Below are 18,292 nucleotides of genomic sequence, written 5' to 3'. Positions count from 1 at the left end.
AATATTCAACAAGGATATAGTGGCCCTTAGCTCTCTGAATGAGAAACCCCTATCTTCCTCTAGAAACACAATTGGTCAGTACGTCATTAAGTGTGGTAACTCAGTGGTCTTAGGCACCCACCAAGTCTGACAGACCTGACTCCACAGAGCTGGGATTTTTAATGTTCCAGATGACCAGGGAAGGCAGAGTCAATTAGGTCCTGGGGACAACTTTGTGCTATCGCTAGGCACTGTGCTGAGTGCTTTACAAATATTTCATTTGGGTCCCTTGAGAGAAGTTGGAAAGACCACCCTGGGTAGAAGGTGATGATTAGTCAGAATTAGAGTTGGAATTAAGGTTACTTGATTTTTGAAGGAAGCTGAGGATTCTAAGAGGTGGTGGTAAGGTGAATTCCCTTAAATGGGACCTTCATTCAGCCTTCTCTGACTGTTATTCAGTTGTGTAACTCTGTGTGGTCCCATGGAGTTTTGTCCATGGGGTTTTCTTGGCAAATGTGCTGAAGTGGTTTGCCATTTCCTTCTGTAGTGTGTCCCCATCTTACAGATGAAGAACTAAGGCACCTATGGGTTAAATGACTTGGACAGGGTCAACCAGCTAGTAAGTGTCAGAGGCTGGATTTTGACTCAGATCATCCTGACTTCAGGTCCAGCACTGTATCTGCTGTACCACCTACCTGGCCTTGGCAAACACTGATCCTCTTTTTTACCTGACTGACCATAGCTTTTATTATATATGCTGTACATTTTTGTGTGCAATAGTGATAGATTCATAGAATCTTAGAACTGAATGATACCTTGGATCTCATCCAGGTCAATCTCTCATTCAGTATTGGAATCATACCTAGAATATCTCTGACTAGTGGTCAGCCAACTTCTCTTGAATGCTTCTAGTGGTGGGCTGCTCACTATCTAAAAATATGATCTCTTTCATATTTGGACAGTTCTAATTGTTATATTTGGTCTATACCATATTCTGTAATTAATTGAAAATGGATACATGATCTGAATATTTAAGATCATGCCATAAAAACTTAATAGAAAAGCATACCTATAACTTTCACAGCTATGAGTAGATGTATTCTTAATTGAAGAAGAATCAGGGTCCATTACAAAAGATAAAAATATATAACTTTGATTACATGAAACTGAAAAACTGCACACATATTATTTCACTTAAGATAAATAGGAAAGTTGTCAAGTGGGGAAGAAATCTTTGTATCTTATCTCCTTGATTAATAAGGTTTGGCATCCAAGATATATAGATAACTAATAGAAAAAATAAGAACAAAAGCCATTATCCAAAATATAAGTGGTTAAAAGATATGAACAAACAGTTCTCAAAATTATTGCAAACTATTAACAGGAACATAATAAAATACTCCAAGTCACCAATAATGAGAAAAATGCAAATCAAAACAACACTGAGATTTCATTTCATATCCAGAAAATTGGAAAATATGGGATTAGTCAATTTTGGAGAGTTTGAGGAAAGGTGATGGAACTATGAATTAATACCACCAATCTGGAAAGCAATATGGAATTATGCAAATAAAATGCTAAAATGTCTCTTTGACCCAGGGATTCTGCTACTAGGAATATACACCAAGGAGGTCATTGATTAACAATATTTGCAGCAACACTTTTTGAGGTGTTGAAGAATTGAAAGCAAAGTAGATGCCCATTGATTCAGAGAATGGGTGAAAAATAATTGTGGCACATGAATGCAATGGAATATTACTGTGTTGTAAGAGGTGGTGAATATGATGAATGCAGAGAAGCACTGAAAGTCTTACATGCACTGATCCAGAACTAAGTAAGCAGAGTCAAGAAAAGAAGTGCACGACTACATTAATGTAAATGCAAAGAACAACCATCACAAAATTATTGAAATGAATGCTGCAAAATTCCAAAAATAAACATACCCCCAGAGGAGAAATATGAAGACACTTCCCCCTACTCCTTTGTGTATGCAAGAGTTCCATGGCTTTGGAGTATCACATGTATCATCAGTTTTTTTGGATGTATTGATTGGTTTTGCTGATTTCTTCCCCTCCCCCCCTTTTTGTTATATGGAGATGATTCTCTGAAAAGGGGAAAGGGAGGAATACAGGGAAATTCAGACCATGTAAAAATAAAATATGTCAATAAAATGTATTTTGAAATGTGATTATATTCAATTCAATCATTTAGTCAATTAGCATTTATTAAGTGCCTTCTATGTGCCCGGAATTCTGGGGCGGGGCACAGGGAACATGCCAATAATTATGCACAGACTCAATATGGCATAAATTAGGCGGTAGTCTCAGAGGGAAATTCTGCTTTTGAAATTCTGTTTATGTGGGTCAGTAATCTCCCCAAATAGACTGAGTCCCTTCAAAGTGGAGACCATTGTTCATTTATTTTTCTTTTCCCCCTGTAGGGGGAAAATGCCCCATACAAGGACACCATAGACATGGACACTACAGCTATTTAATAAATACTTGGGGAAGCACTTTGCAATGGAAAGAGCATTCAAATGGTTGTCAGAAGGCCTCAGTCCTAATCTGACTTTTCTTTCTAATTCGTTGTGAGATATTGTGCAAAGCCCCCCTTTCCTCTGAGCCCTAAGTTCCCCATCTAAAAATGAGTAGACTGTACTTGATGGTTTCTTTTGCATCCCACAGTCCCCTAAAGCTTGATGTAAAAACTGGAGCACAAGAGAGGCCTGATTTATACAAGCCCTTAATTCACCTTTGTTTTAATTGTTCTAATGATAAGGTAACAAGGAGCAGATGGCCTCACTTATGGGAACCCTCTGGAAACCAGATGGTCCAAAGATCTGAAACAACAAGGAGCCATGTTGGAAAGACAAGTTCTAATTAAGTGGACTGCCATATGCTTCGACCTTTAGTGAACCCTGGTTTTTATAAATCTAAGTAGTGACACAGTGGACATCCACGTAGAGAGGACTAACTGTGGTGGCATTTGGTCGGCAGGGTCGCTCAAAATGTCATTATTAACTGCACCATGAGAATATTCTTCCCCTCTGGCAGATTCCTGAGGCTTGTCAGTGACCTAATGTCAACTGTTACTCAGACAGAGAATTATTTACCAATATCTACAAGAATCCATGCTTGTCATGGGGAATCAAGAGTCCCTTTCTAGTTCATCATCTTTCCACGTATAAGACAAGCATGTAGAAATTTCTTGCTTAGGGGTAAATCAACCTGAAGTATCTAAATCTCTTTAGATTTTGGAAGGGGTATCAAGAAAAGGTATTCATAGGGTCATAGGGTTTATGGTAAAGGGAACCTTAGAAATCATCTGGTTGTCTAGCCCCTTTAATTTGGAGATGAGGAAACTGAAGTCAAGAATAGTGATGTGACTTACCCAGGGTCACATAATTAATAAATGGCAGAAGTGGGGCTCCAATCTTCTGATTCCAATCCACTGCCCTGGAAAAGTAGAGAAAATTAAATACAGAGGGCAGTGACTCTCAAAGTTGTGTCTGGAGACCATTAAGCCACTTTTGGGAGTTTACAAGGTCAAAATTATTTTAATTATAAGACATTTTAACTTTGAATACAGGTAATATAGATGGACATGATCCTAAACAAAAGCTCTTGGCAGGGAGTTGGGGTGGGGAGGTTTCTCAATAATTAGTGTAAAGAGGCCCTGAGACCAAAAGTTTTGAGGGCTGCTGGTCTAGGAGCATATTGTGCTTATGATCAATAACAGATATTTTCTGAAATATTTGAGTTATAATTATACAGTAGTTTCAATTTTATGAATATAAATTCCCTTTAAAATCCTGCTCAAAAATCAGCTCACCCAAGAAATCTCTGATTGCTTTCATTTGGCTTTGATTTCTCTTTTAACATACTTCTTGCTAAATTTGGCATACATTGTTGAGAAACAACATCATGTTGGGGAAATAGCATTGCACCAGGAGACTAGGGCTTACACATCCTGGTTCTCATGTTTGGAAGCTGTGAGATTTTGGATGCATCATTTCACCACTCGAAGCCTCAGCTTCTTCCTTACTAATATGGTAATGATGACACTTGTCCTGCCAACTCTGGAGCTGTGGAGAGGAAAATGCATTGAAAACAATAAAGTGCCATGTAAATGTGAGCTACCATAAATCTACAGTTGTTGGTTATATTAGACTGCTCAGTCTTCCTAAGACACATCTCATTGTTTCCCGTGTTGTACTGGACTGTGATCTATCCATGGTGAGGAACAGATTTTTCTATGTCTTCCCCCTTCCTCCCTCCCTCGCTCTCTCTCTCTCTTTCTCTCTCTCTCTCTCTCTCTCTCTCTCTCTCTCTCTCTCTATATATATATATATATATATATATATATATATATGTAAATTTCTCCTCCCCCTCCGCAGCGTCTAGTATTTGCTCTGTAAACAAGGAAAAGTCAACATATACAATACCAATGCAAATACTTTTGTTTTTTTTACAAGCTACCACCAATAGCTTCTGTAATTCTTTAAAGTGATGAGGAATAATTGTAGGGAACCACAAAAGTTGCTTTCTATGTGGTATAATGAATTTTGTTTCCAAAGCTGGAGAAGATAATTAGGAATTAAGCTAATCCAATCCATCAGTACATCCTACTGACAAGTAGAAATACTGACAAAGCTGTTCTAAACTAGCCGTAAGACAAAAATCTGTATAACAAAGCCATTATTTCATTTCATTTTAATGGAATATTTCTTTTTTTTAAATTAAGTAATTTATTTGTTTTCAGTTTTTTACAATCACTTCCATATATCTTAGATTTTCCCCTCCCTCCCCTACCTTCTGTCTTGCTTCCCTTCTCCCTCCCCAAGATGACATGCAACCTTATATAGGCTCTATACATACATTCTTATTAAATACATTTTTACCTAAGTCATGTTGCATAGAGGAATTAAAATGAATGGGAGAAACCATAAAACCAAACAAAACAGGACAAAACATCACTTCTTGCCAACAGTCTTCCCCCTCTCCCTTTTCCCAGATAGTGCTGATCAGAAACAAGAGGGTCTGGATTCAATTGTCGACTGACACTATTTGTCCTTCCTTTTCCTTAACTGTAAAATGAGCTGAGGCCTCTGAGATTCCTTTTTGCTCTAGCTCTATGATCCTAGCACCTGGGTTCAAATCTTGCCTCTTTGACTTCCTCCTTGTGTGACTTTGGATAATTCCCTTGATCTCTTGAGGACTTTCTAAGGCCTAGGCTAGATGATCTTTAGGGTCTCTCCTAGCTCATCTTCAATCCTATGAGCTGTTCTGTTAAAAACACTTGGAGAAATAGAAAAAAATGATTTCTGTTTGTTAAGTTGTCAAGTTGTAAAGTTGGCAAGAGGAGGGAAGTAAAATGAGTGAGTTCATCAGAGAGGGTAAAGGAGGATGAGAAGGGGAGAATAAAATATAGACATAGTAGATAGTGAAGAAAGACTGTTCCACTCAAGAACTTAGGCTTTTTGGCTTCTCCATTTCATCCTGCAATATTTGCATTGGTTGGGAAGAGGACTTGCCCTCTTTGGGATAAAAATGTGACCTCTATCTCTTAAAATCACTTTCAGGCTATACAAAAATAGTGACCCTGAGTAAGTCGGTATGATATGTAGGGACTGGATTAGTTAACCTCTAATTTCTCTTCCCAGTCTATACTTATGATCCTATAAGTCGATGAAGTTCTTGAACCTTCAAAGAAATCATGGCTGCCCTTGAATTCTATCTCTTTGTTGTCACCCTTTCCTTGTCATCCCCATCCCACCACTGCTTTCTTTAGTTCTCTGAGGAATTGTGCGTCTCAGTTCTGCTATATGGAGACATCTGTCCATGTAAATAAAAGTAGTTTCTACAGACCTTGGCCTAAAGGGGCCAAGATCTTCCAGTGCATCCTGGGTCATCTCCAGTCATTCTGGGGAATATCTGGTCACTGGATCCAGATGGCCCAGGAGGAGACGTGAGTCTGGTGACCTGCACAGCCCTCCCTCACTCAAAACAAAGTCAAGTGCAAGTCATGTCATCATTTTTCTGATGGCATGGTCTTCTTCAGCAACATAGGATGAACACAACAACAACAACAAGTTTCTATAGAGAAAAAGTTAAATTAGTTTTTTTCATTAAAGTAAAAATTTGTAAAATGAGAGTCCATTTAGTGACTGATGGGGGTATTTTTATATTTTCAGACACCTAACACTTACAAGGTACTATGGGAGTCCTTGTGATTTTATTGTGAAGAAGAATAATTTATTAATTCTTAAGGTTTAGTCAAAGGTATATATCATATAAAGCCATTGAACAGATCTATGAAATTCCAGGTTTATATGACATTTCAAATAGACATTAAATTCAAACATAGTGTTACTGCCTAAGGTAATTAATGTTCTTAGTCAAAACAAGCCTTCCTTACTCAAAGTAATCCTACAATTGACCATAACAATAGTAGTATAAACTGGAATAAAATTAATGAATTTTCTAACTCTTTTCCCCTGTTAATAGCTAGTGTTTATTTTTTTTTTTAATCTGGGACAATCTAAATCCTTTAAATGAATCCTGGGAAATTCTACCATTTCCTAGTCTAAACTTCACCTGTAGGTTTCACAACAAAATGAAACAAAATGAAATCATCACACTCCCAAGACCTGGAGCCATAGGTGGAATATAACTTTCAGAGTAAATATGAAGACTTTTATGAGTTAAGGGAAAAGTTTTTGTTACTTGTTCAGAAATAATAATAATAATGATAGTACTGTCCATATAGTACTTTAGGTTTACAACGCACTTTCCTCGCAGTGATTCTGGGAGCAGGTCATAGGATAAAAGGTTTAGAGTTGGAATTACCTGAGACATAATTGACCCTAAACCTTCATTTTACAGATGAGGAAACTGAAGCCCAGAAAGGTGAGCTAACGTGGTTGGAGTTACACAGAGCTAGCTGGGGAGTGACAGAGCCAAGCCTCAATCCCATGTTTTCCCAACCCTGGGTCTCTTACTCATTCTATTAGATTAGTGCTTTTCAAAGTGTGGACCACAGACCCTAGCTTTCTGAGACTCTATAAGATGACTTCCAAGATCAAAACTATTTTCACAATAATTCTACGACATTATTTTTCTTATTATATGTTCCTTCCTTTTCCAACTCTGTAGATATGGGTGAGGCCATATTTTCCTCATATACTTAAGCCAAAACAACTTATCACAACAGATAGAATGGAGGAGATGTGCGAAGCCAAATGTCTTCTAATAAACTATATATTAAAGAGGTTTGCAAAAATATGTAAAATAATGCCTCTGTTCTCACTAAATTTTTGTTGGAAAATATAGTTATTTTCCCTAAAAATATGTTGTCACAATGTTTATTATTTTTAAATGAAATAATAAATAAATGCTTTAATTGAAAAAAATTAATGTCAAACACTGCAAATATTGATAGATATAGCACATATAAACAAAAACTTTTTAGGATCTTAAATAACTTTCAAGACTATAAAGGGACTTAAAATGTCATCTCCCAAAGAATCAAGATGTATTTTCTGCATGCTGTCTCATTAAGACAATGATTATTTGTCAAAAGCAATAACAATGTTATTGAAGTTCTCCCCACAAATACCAGAATGCATAAAGGTTATGACTAAGACCAGAAAGTCTGAGAACCACTGTAGCAGATAACACTGCTCTTCTGGGTAGAGCAAAAATGATTATACCCACTCAAAAATGAGGTGAAGTGACTTGGCTCTTGTCTGACAGCTGTTATGCTTAAACAAATGTATTGACTACATCAAGTAGTTTTTTGAAAAACAACAAATTGAGATAATTATCTAAATAATCTCCTTCAAGAAGGAACTGAATTTTGAAAACTCAGCAAATTAATAAAGTCCATCACCAGTTCTGAATTCTTCAGAAGTGCCCAAGGTCACATTAACAGTAAGTAGTAAAGTCACACTGAGTCTTCTGCTACTCTGGGCCTTCTGCCCAGACCACAAAGACATCTTCCATTTGATCTACTTGATGCCAAATTGGATAGTTAATATTTTAAGTCTCATCTGACTTTCCTGATCTTTGGTGGTACCCTCTCTTGTCTTATCCTAAAGTTCAGTAGGTTAGTGCTCTTGCCTTCTCAGTCCTGGCAGCATTTGGGACTTTCAGCCATTACCACTTCTAATAACATCTCTAGAAGATTGGCTTCATCTATATTTGGTCTCAAAGTCTCCCCGGGAAGATAAAAAATGGTAAAATGGTGCTGAACTTAAGGACTACTTGGTCTTTATGTACATTATCTCATCTGATTCTAACAATCCTGCAAAGTAGGTACCATAGGTGTTAGTATCTTCATTTACAGATGGGGAAACTAAGGCTGAGAGGCCGAGGAAATTGCTAAGTGTCGTAGATGAGATCTGAATTTAGCTTGCTTAATTCTAAGTCCCCTTCACTCTATCCTTACTAATGAGAGTGTTGAAAAGTTCTTTAAAGGCTGCATGTGCTTGCGTGCACACACACACACACACACACACACACACACACACACACATACACACCTAAGCTGTATTTAGTGAAACTTTTCTAGGCAGAAATGAACTTAGTGTCACTCTACTCTAGCTAATGTTCTCACAATGGGGAAGAAAAATGAGTATTTTAAGTAATTTAAACCTAGCTACAGTATAGCTTAAAAAGATCTCCCACTCAACTCAGTGATACTAAAAATTTATTCTCTACACATACAATTAGGTAAATTGCAAGTAAGATATCAAGCAACCACTGAGAGAATGGAAAACTACCAGCTTCTAGTAGTAAATTGCCTTTTAGTAATAAAATGAGTTATTTCATTACACTGTACAACAAAAAGAAGCAAATCTTGCTTTAGAAATCATAATCTTTATACACTGGTGTTTGTGGGCAAGACTTCAGTAGCATCTAGTAGGAATGGATTTGCTGGTTTTGTTCATAGCCATTGTTTTAGTGAGACAGCATGCTAAGCATACATACATACGTACGGTATCCTTTGGGATGCGACATTTCAGGACAGTATGACCTGTGTCATTCATACAATGCATACATCCTCACTAAAGACCAAATGCTAGTTAATGTTCACAGATTTAGAAATTAAAGTAGCTAGGTTCCAGCTTCTTTTCCTTCTCCTTCTCCTTTTCCTCCTCTTCCTCCTCCTCTAATACTTTTAAGTCTTGCCTTCATTAAATCCATTAGTGACTAATAACAATGTGTTTGGATTTCAAATGTGTTTACATTTCACAGTAAGAACTCAAGTTTGATTAACTCCTTTCTTCCCTCCTTCCTTCCTCCCTCCCTCCATCCCTCCCTTCCTCCCTCCATCCCTCCCTTCCTTCCTCTCTCCCTCCCTTCCTTCCTACCTTCCTTCCTTCCTATATATCAAGATGCTAGCTAAATTTATATCAAGAGAAGATTAAGTGGAGCATTAAGAATCATCTTAACCCTTGAAAGATATCACCAGGAAAGTTCTGCAATGCTTTAGAGCATAGAGTTTTTAACCCTTTTTGTATCATAGACCTCTTTTGCAGTCTGGTAAAATCTATAGACCCTATCCCACAGGGATGTTTTTATATGTGTAAAGTAAAATATATAGGATTACAAAGGAAACCAATTTTATTAAAATTCACTCATCAAAGTATAAAAAAAGACAAAGTTCATGAACTCCAAGTTAAGAAACTCTGTGAGAGGTTTAAAAATATAAAAACTATTCAATATATAGTTAAATGTACTAATGAAGGAATACTTGGAAATAGTAAAGTTAGGGTAAATAATCTTTTCATGTGTGAACTAAAGGGAAAAGACTACAATTACTGAGCTTAATATATTTTTTAAAACTCAGGACAGTTTTCTACTTTCTCTGTCTCTAGTTCTCCAGTTTTACCAGCTAATTGAGGCATTTTTGATGATTGATCAGATGAGTATCATGTCAGTATCACGAGATTTGAGTGTTCTGAAACTGAAATAGAACTTTTGAAGAGCTAAAAGGCCCCTATCTGAGGCCCAGAGAAGTGGATCAGGCTTGGCCATTGTAATTCAGCCAAGAGAAAAGGACTAACTCAGTAGAGGAAACTTTAAAAATATTCCAAATTCTTAATGGTTCAGGAGGTTTCCTGGAAGAAGGAGGCTTTGAAAGGAATGAAAGTCACAGAAAAACATGGTCTGAGAGTTGGAATGGACCTTGGTGGTCATCTAGTCCAAACCAGGCACACAACAAAATCTATTCTGCATCCTACTTGACAAGAAGTCTTTGGGGAAATCTACCTCCCCAGGCAGCCTTGTCTAGCTGTGTTTGAAAGGCCTAAATTTACCTTTGAAGCTTTCATCTAATGTGCCTCATTCTGCCCTCTGGGGCTAAGTATTGCAGGTCTCATCTGTCTAATACACGACAGCCCTTCAAATATTTGAAGACAGCTATTATGCTGCCCTTAAGTCTGCTGTTCCTCAGAACAATAATCTCCAGGTTTTTGTTTTTTTTCTTAATGAGATACACATAAAGCACAAATTGGAGGCTCTTCATGTTCTTGTATGCCCTTCCTCAGGTGCTCTCCAGCTTTTCCATGTGCTGCCCAGAATGGAAAGTGGTATTCTAGATGTGTTGACCAGGGCAAAGTTGAAGGGATTTAGTTTGGAGATTGTTCTATGCACAAACACATGCACGGACATACACAGACAGACTGACAGACACACACAGACAGACACACACACACATACACACACAGCCTTGCTGGATTTGTCCACCCCAACTGGCAATTCTTCCTGAAGCAAAAATTTCAAAGTTCATTACTTTGGCAATTTCTCAGCTCATCATGGGGCCTCTGGTCGATGGTGGTTGTCATGAGTTTTAAAAAAATGCAGCTCCTTAATTAGCTCCTGGATAGAAACTGCTTCCATCATTGAGCTGAGATCCATTCATTGTGCACACTGGGCACCAGCATTAAAATGAGTAGTAATTGGCTAACATCGGAAAGAGATAAATTTAGTTTAGGTATCTGGGAACAAAACTGCTTTGTACAATAAATCAGGGAGTGGAACAATCTGATTAATGATCATGAAACAATCATTAGAAGCCTCAAAGAGAATATGGGATAAATTGGTGGGATGAGTAGAATAAAGACGTAGAAAAAAGTTCTGGATAAAAATCACCTCCATTTTGTATTCAGTCTCTGAGAATAACATACACGCATGTATGTGCATGTACATATGTTGTTATATGTATGTGCGTATATATATGATGAATTGTAATGTAAATAATCAAAAAGTCACTTTCACTTGGTATTTTCTGCTTTATCTCCCTTTTAGAGCAAGAGGAAAAATCCTGATAGTCATATTGGCTTCCTGTGTGACCATGATGAAGTCTCTTTACTTCTCTGGGTCTTAATTTTCTTATTTGTAATACCTACTTTGTAGATTTGTTATAAACTCAAATGAGGTGAAGTGTATAGGTCACTTTAGCAACTTTAGAGTGCAATATAAAGTGAGTTACGATCACTCCTGCTGTTGTAACTAGGTCAAATACAGATCTTGGGTCTAATGACTTCCAGCACATTCTGCATCCTTTCCTAATGGGTTCAATGCCCAGCTCACAGTTCCTTCTCTCTATCCCAGATCCTGTGTTCATGCTAGGGAACTTCAGTATACATGCTGATATTCCCTCAAATATCTTGACTTCTTAGTTCCTCAAATCACTCAATGCCTGTAACCTTATCTGTCTATCCTACTTTAGCTGGGATATGTGGATACAGTTGTACCCCTGATCTTGCCATCACTCCAAAGCATTCCCCTTCCATGTTCAATAACTCTAAAATTCCTTTATCTGATTATAATGTTTTATTATTTTTTCTCTCCCTTTGTTTCATGTATTCGAACCTCCTTTGTCCTTTCTGTGACGTTTTAGCCTATAACCTCTGCTCTGGCTGTATTCTCCTTCCTTCCCAATTTCCACCCCTTCTTGTATCAGTTCAACTCTATAGTATTTTCTGCTCTTGAATTCCTTGTCTCCTTGTCTCATTACCAACCATACCTTACCAAATCCCAACCCTGGATTGCCTTTATAATCTATCTCCTTTACTCATACTTGCTTGATGCAGAACAGAGCTGGAGGAAATCGTGAAATAATGTTGAGTCAACTATATATTAATGTTACCCAATCTTAACTGAGCCCTCAATGCAGCAAGGCAATTATTCTCTTAAATCAATTTTGTTATGAAATTCACTGCAATGATTGTTCTAACTCTTTTCTTCTCAATTTTGTGATGATGTCCTTTCTACCACGCTCTCAGTTGAGGACATAATGTTATTCTTCACTGAAAAAGTTGAGGTCATTCAGTAAAACCTCTTTCTGATGTCACTCCTACATACATACATACACACAGACACACAGACACACAGACACACACACAAACTATCTTCTCCTTTATTCCAGTCTCTGCTGAAGAAGTGGTCAGCCTTTCTTCGTGTTTCCTTGATACTAGCCTTTTCCATTTTTCTTTAGCAGATTGCCCTATCATGACCTCTTTTCATCTTTAAACTCTCTCTATATACCGATTCCTGCCCCTTACTTAAAGTAGCCCTCATTACATCCTACCATCCCCACCAGCTTTCATCTTATAGCTCTCCTCTGCTCAGCTGATTTTGGAAAAGCCACCTAAACTCATTGTCTGCATTTCCACTTCCATTGTCTTCTAAACCCTCTGTCATATGGTTTCTGACCTTGTTCAATTGAAACTGTTCTTTCTGAAGTTGTCAGTGATTTATTCATTGCAAACATTCAATAGCCTTTTCTTAATCTTCATTATTAGTGAATTCTCTGCTATATTTGACACTAGTAGCCCAGTGTTGTCACTATTGATAAAATTAGATGATATATGTGAAGTACCTCACAATACTTAAGGTGCTATATAGATATTAACTCCTGTTAGCTAGTATTGATTTCCTCCTCCTGGATACTGTTTCTTCTGAGTGTCATGCATTGTTCCCTTTTGTTGCTCCCCCTACATGTTTAACTGTGCCTCAGTTTCTTTTACTGAACCTTCACCCATGTCATGGATACTAACCGTGAGTATCCCCCAAGGCTCTGCTCCAGACTCGATTCTTTTTTCTCTATATTCTTTGACTTGGTGATCTCATCAGTACCCATGGGTTCAATGATCATTTCTATGGTGGCAATTTCTAATTCTCTTTAACCATCTTTGATCTTCCTGAAATCCAGTCATACATCATGAATTAGACATTTTGACCTAACTATGCCATAGGTATTTCAAACTCAGCATTTTCAAACAGGGTCCATTAGCTTTCTTTCATTTTCAAGGGTGCCACCATATTTACTAGAAACTCAGTAAAAAAAAATCCTGACTTCTCAATCTCACTTTCTTCATACATCCTCCCAGTTGTCATTTTTTTCCTTCCATACCTCTCAGATATACCCCCTTCCCTTCACTCATGTAGCCGCTATTCTAGCTCAGGCCCTCATCACTTCTTCCATTGACTAATACAATCACCTCCAAATTGGTCTCTCTGTCTCAAGTCTCCCACTGCTCCAATCTATCCTCCCCACACATAACTAACTGATTTTCCTAAAGCATAGGTCTCATCATTTCATTCTTTTGCTCTAATGGCTCCCTCTGAAACTATTCTGTCAGGCATTTAAACTGAACTTTTCAAAAACTAGTGTTTTCCTATGGTTCATATCTTCTTACACATTATTCCCCTACATGTACTATGTGGTCCAGCCACATTAGCCAACATGCTGTTTCTCAATACAACATTTATCTCTCCTCTGTGTCTTTGAATTAGCTGTTGCTCATGCCTGCTTTTAGACTTAGGCTTCTTTAATGACTGAGCTCAAATAGAATTTCTTCCAGGAAGCCTTTCCTAGGCCTCCCACTTGCTAGTGCCTTCTCCTCTGAAGTTACCTTCTATCTACCCTTTTATACACACACATGTATGTACGCACATGCACATATATATGTGTGTATATATACACATTTATGTCTTTACCATTAGAATCTAAGTTCCTTGTCATGACTATTTTTTCTTTTTCCTTACATTATCAGAATTTATCATAGTGTCTAGCACACAGTAATCACTTTTAAAAAGTTTGTTGACTGCTTGATTTAATGGTACTATAGAAAAAATAACTTCCTAGTTTTTTTTAAAGGATCACCTATAAAGACCATAGATTAAGAAGTAGAATGGACATTAGAATCTTCTAATCCAATTCCCTCAGTTACACATGAAGAAAAAGAGGCCAGAAGGAGGGGATAAGCCTCTCAGCTTTACATTTCCTGGAACCTAGGCTATTATTTTTGTTTGATCCCCAAGCTCACACCCTTTCCCATCCCCTCATTTCTACCTTCTTCTGAGAACTGTAATCAAATCAAGACAACCACTGTATGATTTTTCAGACCAAAATATCTTTCATTGGCCACTGTTCCTCTACATGTAGTGTCTCTCCATTAGAATATAATTTTCCTGAGGGCAGAGACTGTCTTGCTTTTCTATTTTTATCCCCAGTGAGCAGCACAATGCTTGGTAAGTATTTAATAACTGCTTTTCATTGATTTATTCATTCGTTCATTCTTTGTCAAGTAGTAGGTGGCAGAGACAAGATTTGAGATCAGGTTCTCTGACCAAGTCAGTACTCCTACTACTATATCATAGTGTCTCTCATGCAATGTATATAAAGAATTTTAAAAATATTTTTTCCAATTACATATAAAATCATTTTACATTCATTTTCCAAAATTTTGAGTTTAGCATTCTCTCCTTCCCTCATTGAGGAGAGCAATTTGATATAGATTATACATGTGCAGTGATGCAAATATATTTCCTCATTAGTCATGTTTTAAAAGGAAACAGAGACCAAAAAAAAGGCCTCTCAAGAAAAATAAAGTAAAAAAATGCACCCATCTGCATTCAGACTCCATCAGCTTTCTTTCCCCCACTGGAGTTGAATAGCATTTTTTCATCATTAAGTCCTTTCGATTTGTCTTAGATCATTGTATTGCTGAGAATAGCTAAATCATCCATAGTTATTCATTGTACAATACGAATAATATTTTACTGTGTACAATGTTCTCCTGGTTTGGTTCCCTTCACCTTGTATCAGTTCGTGTAAGTCTTCCCAAGTTTTTCTGAAGGCACCAGGCTCATCATTTCTTATAGCACAATAGTATTCCATCACAGTCATTTGCTACAATTTGTTCAACAGTTCTTCAGTTGATGGGCATCCCTCAATTTCCAATTTTTTACCACCACAGAAAGAGTTTTTGGGTCAGATTGGTGATGCAGTGGACAGAGTACTGGACCTGGACTTAGGAAGCCATTTTTGTGAATTCAAATCTGACCTCAGACATTTACTAGCAGTGTGACTGTGGGCAAGTCACTTAACCCTGTTTGCCACAGTTTCTCTCTCTGTAAAATAAATTGAAGAAGGAAATGGGAAACCACTTCAATATCTTTGCCAAGAAAACCCCAAATAGGTTACAAAGAGTCAGATATGACTGAAATGACTGAACAACAACAAAATAAATATTTATGAGGGGGTGGAGCCAAGATGGTGGAGTAGAAGCAGGAGACTGCTAGAATTCTCCCCCCAAATCCCTCAAAAAATCTATAAAAATGACTCTAAACACATTCTAGAGGAGCAGAAGCCCCAAAATGATGGACTGAAGGAAATTTCCAGCCCAAGGCAATCTGGAAGGTGAATGGGAATTGCACCAGGCTGGGAGTGGAGAACAATTTTGCATTGGCCATGCTAGTGTGGATGGAGTTGGAGCAGGCCTTAGGGGACTGAATTGCTGGTAGCTGCTGGGGTTTCTGGACTTCTCCACCCACTAACAACAAGGACAGTTTCAAAGGTCAGTGGGAAGAGTGTCTCACCTGACTGAGAGGAGAGCATGGTCTGGCTCCAGCCCCAACCCCAGGGTGGTAGTAACTGTAGCTGCTTTTTGAGCACTCCATTTAATAAAGAACTTGAAAGTCAAGTAATTGGCTGGGAAAATGAGCAAATAGGAGAAAAAGAAGCAGACTATAGATTCTTACTTTCTCAGTGAAGAGGTAATTTTTTTTACATCATCAGTGACAAGGAAGATCAAAACATACAACAAGAAGAAGACAACAAGCCAAAGCTCCTACATCCAAAGCCTCCAGGAAAAACATGAATTGGTCTCAGGCTATGGAAGAGCTCAAAAAAGAATTCTGAAAATCAAGTAAGAGAAGTAGAGGAAAAATTGTAAAGAGAAATGAGAGTGACACAAGAAAATCATGAAAAATGAGTCAACAGCTTCCTAAAGGAAACACTCAAAAATGCTGAAGAAAATAACACCTTTTAAAAATTATACTAACCCAAATGGCAAAAGAGGTCCAAAAGTTCACTGAAGAAAGCCATTTTTTAAAAATTAGAATAGAGCAAATGGAAGCTAATGACTTTTGAAAATTCAAGAAATTATAAAACAAAACCAAAATAATTTGAAAATAGAAGACAGTGTGAAATATCTCATTGGGAAAAAAAAAAAAAAAAACAGCTGACTTGGAAAATTGATCCAGGAGAATTAAATTTAAAATTATTGGACTACCTGAAAGCCATGATCTAAAAAGGAGCCTAGACATCATCATTTAAGAAATTATCAAGAAAAACTGCCCTGATATTCTAGAACTAGAGGGTAAAATAGAAATGGAAATAATCCACTGATCACTCCTTGAAAGAAATTCCAGACTCTAAGCCTCACTGAATGCAAGTTGACAATCTACTCCTGCTTGGAACTGACATGAAGTTGGAGAGATATTGTTTCCCTGCAATGTCCCTACTCTTAGTGACAATTTCCTATAGTCAAAAGGTTTGTAAGCTTAATATCAGATCTATTAAATTATAGGTTGTTGGTAGGGGAACATCTGAAGTCAAGTCTAAAAGTAAGCTATTAGGCTTAGGTCTTTAGACCAACAACAATAAGTTGGGATCCCTTAATTCTTAGTAATAGTGTGGAGACAATTAGGTCAAGGGCTTATGAAGTGAGCATAAATAGTTATTATTTGTGTCTCAGTTGGTTAATGTTAAAAAAATTCATTTGTGGTCTATATTGTAAATGCTTTAAAAGAAATATCACCTGACCAATAGTTGGAATTGTGTTATGTGATATGAACTATGTTACAAATGAAAAAGACAAAAAAAAGTCCTAGTTGTAAATATATATATATATATATATATATATATATATATGTATATATACATTTGTAATGAGCTTTCTTTTCCTTGCTTAGGGAAGGGGGAAAAGTGAGAGAGAATTCCAAACTGAATATAAAACTGAATTTTAAAAGAACAAATATGTAATTAATCAAAACAAATTCTTGAATTGTCTATGTCCAAAAAAATTAAATGGCCCAATATGCTCTCTGACTCCTATCTCACCTTTCAGGTGTTGGTTTTATCATGAATCCTCTGAAGTCAAAGTTAATCATTGCAGTGATCAGAGTTCCTAAGTCTTTCAAAAAGTTGTTTGTTTTTACAATATTGTTGTTATTATATAAATTATTCTGGTGCTAGTCACTTCATTCTGCATCAGGTCACATTAGACTTCGCATTACTCTCTGAAATTGTCTCCATTTTTTACACTATAATCATTTTTCTGTTACATTCATATAATATAACTTGTTCCATCATTCCTCAACAGATGGGCACACATTCAGTTTCTAATTCTTTGCCAGCACTAAAAGAAGTGCTATACATATTTTTGTCTGTTTACCTTATCCTTTTCCACTTTCTTTAATCACTTTAGGGTGTAGACATAAGCATTGCTGGGTCAAAGATCATAGAATTCTATTAAACCCTTCTTGTAGTTTTTTTTTTACTTTTTATAAGTAATTATTATGTTTACCTTTTTTAAAAAAATGAGATAATAAAAGTAACAGAAAAACTGAAAAAAAAAAGAAATTCCAAAAGGAAAACTCCTAGGAATATTATAGCCAAATTCCAGAGTTCCCAGGTCAAGGAGAAAATATTATGAGCAGTCAGAAAGAAACAATTCAAGTACTATGGAAACATAATCAGTATTAGACAAGATCTAGCAGCTTCTACATCAAGGGAACAAAGGCTTGGAATATCATATTCCAGAGGTCAAAGGAGATAGGATTAAAACCAAGAGTCATCTACCCAGCAAAACTGAGTATCATACTTCAGGAGGAAAAATAGAATTTCAATGAAATAGAGGACTTCCAAGCATTCTCATTGAAAAGACCAGAGCTGAATAGAAAATTTGACTTACAAATACAAGAATCAAGAAAAGCATGAAAAGGTAAACAGGAAA

The sequence above is a fragment of the Notamacropus eugenii genome, chromosome 1, assembly GCF_028372415.1.
Source record: "Notamacropus eugenii isolate mMacEug1 chromosome 1, mMacEug1.pri_v2, whole genome shotgun sequence".
Taxonomy (NCBI): Eukaryota; Metazoa; Chordata; class Mammalia; order Diprotodontia; family Macropodidae; genus Notamacropus; species Notamacropus eugenii.
The sequence above is the reverse complement of the archived record's forward strand: the minus strand, read 5'-3'. Positions refer to the sequence as shown.